Source organism: Canis lupus, chromosome 8, assembly GCF_003254725.2.
Source record: "Canis lupus dingo isolate Sandy chromosome 8, ASM325472v2, whole genome shotgun sequence".
Lineage (NCBI taxonomy): Eukaryota > Metazoa > Chordata > Mammalia > Carnivora > Canidae > Canis > Canis lupus.
Genome location: NC_064250.1, coordinates 39,740,135 through 39,747,878, shown reverse-complemented (window position 1 = coordinate 39,747,878; position 7,744 = coordinate 39,740,135).

The following is a 7,744-nucleotide window of genomic DNA, read 5'->3' as shown; positions in this document are numbered from 1 at the left end:
ATCTAGGGTAGAGGAGAGCAGTTTTAGAGAACTGGGGCTAGATTATGAGGGCCTTATTAAGGAGTTTGGACTATATTCTTTGGTAAGAGAAATCCAGTGGTAGTTGAGAGGCTACAATCAGATCTATCTACTAGCATGTAGAGGATGGAATGAAGAAGAATAAGACTGAAGGCAGGGAAGCTAGGTAAGAAGTTATTGCAATAAGGTCCTAAAATAGGGCACTGGATGATGGTAGTGAGAATAGATTTTAAAGTAGCCAGCAATCAAATCTATAGGGCATGGCAAATAAATGAATTGAGGGAGGAAAGCCAAGGCAATTTTTAAGGATGGCTTCTAGTTCTCCAGCTTGGGAGAATGGTAGCCCTATAAACAAAGAGGAAGAGGTTCTTAGAATTGGGAACATCAGTTTCATTTGAACCACCTAGAAAGTGAAGTGCTATGGCACATTAAGGCAAAGAGCTAAGAAATTGGGTCTATCCATCAGCAATAATTTAAGAACTGGAGATAAAAGCATGTATTATAGAGCTATGGTTCTTAGTCCTAGCAGTTCCTGAGAATCAGCTGAGGAGCATTCATAAAGTAAATTTCAGGGTCCAACCCCAGATCAATTAAATCTGATTTCTGGGTAGGATCAGAAATCAGACTTAATGGGTGTGTATTTAATCAGATTTCATTGGATTTAATCTGGGTTTGGATTTTTTTTTTAAGATTTTATTTATTTATTCATGAGAGACACAGAGAGAGAGAGAGGCAGAGAGATAGGCAGAGGGAGAAGCAGGCTCCATACAGGGAGCCTGACGTGGGACTCGATCCCAGGTCTCCAGAATCACACTCTGGGCCGAAGGTGGTACTAAACCGCCAAGCCACATGGTCTGCCCTGGGTTTGGATTTTTAAACAGCTCCCTAGGTAATTCTTATTGCATCCAGATCAAGAGCAAGATAGAAACAGCTAAGAATGGATGCTGCCATGGGAGATGATAAAGAACACCCATGATAAAGAGTGGCCGATAGAGATAAAAACAGTAAGAAAAATTGTAATCAGGAGAGTGAATAGACAGGTCACATGCCATGGACAGGTGGAAGAGGAATGAGAAGAGGTCACTACATCTGGTAAATAGGTTATTACTGATCTCTGGGAAAGCAATTTTAGTAACTGCAGAAGCCAGATTGCAAGAAGCAAAGAGCAGATTTTAGATGAGGAACCAGAGGCAGGGTTGAAAGACTTCTCTTTCAAGAAGCTTGGTATAGAAAGTAGGAGGAAAAAGCCAGTAGCTTAAGAAGAAAAGGACTGAGAGAACGCTTTCTTGGACTTTACAATAGAGCATGTAGCTGACTAAGGTAAGGAAACATCAGAGAGGGAGAGAATGAAAATATGCAGTGGAGGAGAAGTTATCAGAAGACCTGGGCCGCAGAGGAACCTGGGAGTGGCAGAAGATTATCAGAAGAGTGGACCAAGCAAGGGATACCAAAGAGATAAGCTCTAAATTGAGAAAGATTGAGGGAGTGTGAGGCATTGTTTTCATAATACAGTGAAAGGCATGGGTGACTAGTGAAAGCAAAGGAGGTAGATGGGAGAGGGGCGGAGAGAACAGTTCCTGAGAATTTTCTGTGTGCCCGGCACCATGCCGAAATTCTACCAAGTTACCTCATCTGGTAATTTGATGTATTTCTGAAGGACAAATGTCACATGGGATAAGAAGCAAAAATTAGGCCTGTTCTGCCCGATTTCAGCCATCCAGTCACCTTGCTCCTGTGGTACCATTACTAATTAATGGCCCTTTAAAGCTTAACCTGCAATCTGTTTTAAGTTAAATGCTCATTTCTAGCTGAATAGGAAGAGATTTCAGCTATGATAATATTTCCTTAGTTCAGTTAAAGGGAAGAGCCATGGAAGAACATTTTAAAGAAAGAGAAAAAGCCTATTATTAAGAACGCTCCATTAGCGAGGGCAAAGAAAGATGGGGTTTTATAAAGATACTGTGCAATGGCCCAAGATAATGGCAATTAATAAATATTTAGGAAGTGGAATTAACCTGCATATTTTTAAGGTCTCCTTTTAAATGAAAAAAAAAATGCTAACTTTAGGTTTAGATTACAAATCCATCAAGGGCTAGGACTGTGCCACCTCTTTCTGTGATGCCTGGGCAACTGCATGGGCTCAGGGGATACCAACTAAGTATCCCCTGAGTCATCCTACATCACCAGAGCTCCGCCTACAACATTATTATCCATGCCACATGGTACAGACAAGCAGGCCAGCAAGGTAACTAAATGGCTTCCAATCTTCCAGATACAGACGGAGCCTCTAGGTGGGAAAACTCATGACGTTGGCTATCCTTTTCTCTCAGAAACATTCTCCAAAATTGGAATCAGTAAATTCAGAAGTAGCGGCCAAGGGTTTTCTTCATTGACATTCCAGTGAACCAAGTTGGGGAATGGGCATAGATGAAAAGAAAAGCAGGAAACTTGACCAACCTGTCTGAATAAGCCTTGGGGAGACCCAGAGGGATGATCCTTCAGATGCCAGAAATCCAGTGGGAGGAGAGGTGGGGTAGGGTTGAAGAGGGCTGGGTTGAACTCAGGGTAGCACCCCTATGTGGCTCTCCACAATTTCAACACCAAACTACTATAAATTGTTTCTCATTTATTACTTATGCCTACCCTGCTTACAAAACACAAGTTTCAGATGATCAGGCCTCCCTCTCTTAAATCCAGAAAGTATGCAGCTTTTAAGTTCTGTGGAAACTGGATCCTAGTTTATATCATTCACCACTATGATCATAGATCTAAGCACATAAAGTAGTTAGTACTCGCTAGATATTTATTGAATGTTTGAATTTGTACATATGATCCTGTCTTCTCATGTTTCTACATATTATTTACATTTGTTTTAAAACTTCCTTGTAAAGTGTTTTTAAAAGTATTACTGGAAGTGTTTTAACATAGGTGTACTGCAGAAGTGATACTCTGAAACTCCAGAGCTTTCTGTCCGCTGTCTCCTAAATAAATAGCTTTTCAAAGTGTTGTAGCTGGAAGGCCATCAAGAATTGTATCACCTGACATTTACTTAATGCATTTCTTTAGGGGAGTCTCCATTTCTCTCCTAGAGTCTCCCAGAGTTCTCTATTACATCCTGGGCAGGTAGATACAAGGCAAACATTTTCATTTCATCTCCATTCTAAAAGGTCAAAAAGATGATAGAAATAGAACCCACACCTTTGGCTTTCTTGCAGATTTCCTCCTACTTAACCTTTATCCAAACATCGCCTTCCTCTTGGCCTCTTCCTTAGCAGTTCATCTTCTTAATCATGATCATGCCAGTCTGGTAAGGTGAATCCTAAACTATAATAACAAGAATAGTAAACATAATTTTATATAGGATCTTTTATACAGCTCCATTACAGAATGCTGTGCCAACTTAAGAGTTGTAGAATTACAGAGTGGCACTACTAAATTAAGTAATAAGTAACAGCAGATACTAATAATTAGCTTAATTTATGGTCTAGCAGAACTGTCACAACTGAGGCAGCTCTCCTTCCGCCCCTCATCTCCCTGACTTTTCTTCCTCCCTCCTCCTTTGGCAATAGCAACCAAATGAAGTGCTGAGATTGTCATGTTATCATAAAGTCAAGTCACTTCTTCCCTTACTCTTAGCTTTATGACCTTATTATATCAAGAATTTCCAACCTTTTTTGAGTTACATCACGCTATCATTGTTTAATTTCACAACTGCTTCTCTTAATGGCATGCACTTGGTGGGAAGGGCATACCAGGATGAATTGAAATCTCTTGAGAATCTGCAACAACTTCAGAAAGGCTCTTGGTTTTTGCAAAATCAGGGTTGGCAATGACTCCTCTACGTACATGGTAACCTTGTAAAGAGGGTTCTCCTCTCCACTTAAACCAAGGAGCTAAAAATCAAACACATTAGAAAGGCGATATGGGGTCACATGGCAAAAGTTGGGAATGACTGTTTTTCCAGTATCTGTGCATGGTAGCTTTCCATGGACACTCTGACCTCACTGGTAATTGGAAAGAATTTAAGAACGTTCTTATATGAACTCGACCTAAAAACTCATGCAGCTTAGATTTAACACAGAATACCCATTTTAACACATTTATTAATCACTTACCTCTCTATATACTGACCCCCAGCTTCTATGTTCTGAAGCAGGAATATGGGCCTACTGTACAACCGAAATAATGTAACCTGGTGACCAAACATTCCAGGGCCAACAAAGCTGCTCCCTCTGTAAGATATATTCTTGTGGCCAAATCGAATTAGGACTTGGAGGCTTTTCAAATCGTCTGCTGCAGAATGAGGGGTAAGTGTCAGTGTCCTCTATGCTCTGATAAAATTGCCAACTTACCTGAACAAAATGTATCTCAACAACACTCCATGCTGGGGAGGGGGCCCTGAGCAGGAAGCAGCACGAAATATTTTATGTATCTTTTATTATTGCATAAAAGTGATTAACAATTTAGTCCTAGGTTAAGACATCAAAACAATTAAAATGAACATAAAAATCCAACATTGCAAAGTCTTCTGGAGTACTTGAGAGTAAATGACGTATTCATCTCCACCCCCCCGCCCCCTCCCGCCGCCGCCTCCCGCCATCCCCCCCCACCGCATGAAACTCTTCACAGGAACTCATGTTTCTAATACCTCCTAAAGTATGTTGAGGTGACAGATGGGCTGAGGTCTGAGTCCCATCAAGCTTGGAGTTTTGTGTTTTTGTTTTTTGTCAGGGGAAAGAGGTTTCTTTGTTTTCCTAAAGATGAGCTTGTCCACTATAAAAGAAAATTGGTGCTCTTTAACTGTGGGCTGAACCAAGAGAGATTTCCCTTTCTTGCCTCTTGCCACCATGTATTTTTTCTGATTTGGTTTGGCTAACATCACAACCAAAACAGAAGCCTTCCTGACGACTGTCCTCCCAATTCCACTGCCCTGAAATATCTGCTAGAGAAATGATTCATTGTGTAAAGCCATGTTTGGCAAATAGAATAGGAAATGTCTGTTTGCAGAGAGTTCTTTGGTTTTATCCTTTGTTTTCCCAGAATGAACACAGGCCCTTTCAGATTCTTAAACTCAAAGAGGGTCGAAATCCTTCTCTACAAGTTAGTGTTTGACAATCATGAATTTAAATCCACTGGCATCGTTTCCTTGCCACAAGGCTCTCTGAACCAATTTCATCATCTGTAAAATGGGGCCAAGTCTAGTGAGAGCAGTTGGCACTCCTGCCCCATCCTTGCTATTCACTTCCAGTCCTTGCGATTAACAGCCTGAATTTTACTGCCTATATTATTTACCACATGTAGCAACTAGTTTAATTATGACAATAGGAGTTGATAGGAAATCATTTTTTGGAAGTAATTTGGCTCCTTTTGAACTTATCTGGGCTCATTTCAGAGGTTGTTTCCAAGAAAATAGACAAAGACCAGTGTTCTCAGTCCTCCTTGAGCCTTGGGACCTCTCACCTTCCAATTTAACAAATGACCCTGGGTGTTTATTTATTAGTGACTGAAGAGCCTTTGTAAACCAATTACCATGAGCAAACAGCATTTATTGTAAAGCAATAAACAACAATAAACCTTGCCCTCATCTAAATTCATTGCCCTAAACCACAGACCGCAGGGAACAGTTAGGTTTAAAACTCACAGTTGGTTAAGATTGAAGATTTATAGGCACTCCAGTCCAGCTCTCCTTGGGGAGCCAACATTGCCGGAGCACCAAGTCTGGAAGGCCAAATAACCTACATCAGGGTCACCTATGGTCTTTCACTGGGGGCAGGGGAGTAAAGGGAGAAGAAAAAATTCTTTTCTTTTCAAATTATCTTTTTCCCAGGACATAGGAGTATGCAGCACATTACAATTTCTCCTCCAGGTATATTAACCAATAAAGTAAATGGAAAAATCATTGTTGCCAAGTTATACATGGCAGATTGAACACTCATAGGTATCTCTATTCTTATAAAACAATTCAGCAAAAAAAATTTGGGGGGAATGCGTGGGTGGCTCAATGGTTGAGTGTCTGCCTTCGGCTTAGGGTGTGTTCCGCGGGTTCCTGGATTGAGTCCCACTTCGGGCTCCCCTTGAGGAGTCTGCTTCCCCCTCTGCCTATGTCTCCACCTCTCTCTGTGTGTCTCTCATGAATAAATAAATACAATCTTTTAAAAAATATTTTTAATGGCATAAGCCCACAAAGACTAAAAGAGCACTAGACAAACACACAGCAAAAGAAAGAAATAACCAATATTTGGAGTAAGTTGAAATCTAAACATCCTGGAGAAACAAATCAATCTGTCTTAGAATCCCAGAAACTCAGATGCTGAGGGCAATGGGTACCTCCAAGGGTCAGAGTTCTGGGCAGACCTGAAAACAGAGGGATTGGTTGAGCATTTAAATAAAACCCATTTAGATCACTTCTAGTCCCCACCCCTACCCCCACCACTGTCCGCCAGGATCATATTCAGGAGAGGGATACCAGACACTTTGAAGAGGGGTGGAAAGTGGTCCTGAAGATAGTCTGCACACTGCCTGCTTCCCACAACTGGATTAAAGTACATCAACAGCTGGGCTTATAGCAACAAACTGAAGGATTTTTCTCTGAGAAAGTGGACAAGCCCAAGAAAAATTGAAGTCCCACTAGTTACTCAGATCATAGCTAGGGTGACCAGATTTAGCAAATAAAAATACAAGAATGTGCAAGTATACTTAAATTTTAGATAAATAACAGATAATTTCTTCACATAAATATGTCCCGTGCAGTATCAGAGGCATGCTTATATTAAACAATTATCTATTTTGTATCTGAAAATCAAATTGAACTGGGCATCCTACATTTTATCTGGCATCTCTGTCCCCAACCCCAAATTCCAGTTGGCTTCTTGGTGCCCCATTCTTATACAGAAACACTGGCTAAGGACCATCAGATGGTTCTGTTGGAGGAAAGACAGAGAGGTCAAAACCAACAAGGACATGCAGAAGAAAGAGAAACAATGAAGGAAAAGGAAAGAATTAAATGAACGAGGATGAATGTCATCAGAACGATAAAAGAAAAATCGCTTCCATGGAATGAAAACAGCATTCTATTCATAAAGGAAAGAAGAAAGGAAGGGAGTGAAGAAGAAGAAGAAAGCTCAAAAAAATGAGAGAACTCTTGGAAATTGAAATATGATTTTTGAAGTTAAAAATTCACTGTAAGAGTTGAGACATAAAGGAATCCTGGCATGGGGTGTTGGATGAGGAAGATACCCAAGGAGGAAGACCCCCAGCACAAGGCAGGAAAAGTACAAGACAAACCTGGAAAACATGTTGGGCTGGAGAGTAAGAAAGTACTTTAAAGAATGATGGGCATGTGTCAAAAGGACACAGAAGACAACTTGCAGGGACTCCCACTGACCAAATTGGGAACAATTTCAGCATTAAGATACATAATGAATAAATTAAAAGTTTGATGAGGAAAGGGATATTTGCATCATTTTAAATCAACTCCCCAGTAACTACTTATTAATGATGAAATAACTGGCCTGTTATTTCCCAGTGGTGTACATCAGACTGAGAATCTCCTCTAGACCGAAGGAGTTTGAAAACATAATTGAGACAGTTGTTCAAACTTGAGTGCTACCTAAGTATTAGGTAATAGTAACATAACCTTCTTAATTTGTGTGACCGTATTGTGGATTTGCAGGTCATGTCTGTGTCTGTAGGAAATACACAATAAAATCTGAAGGATTACAGAGCA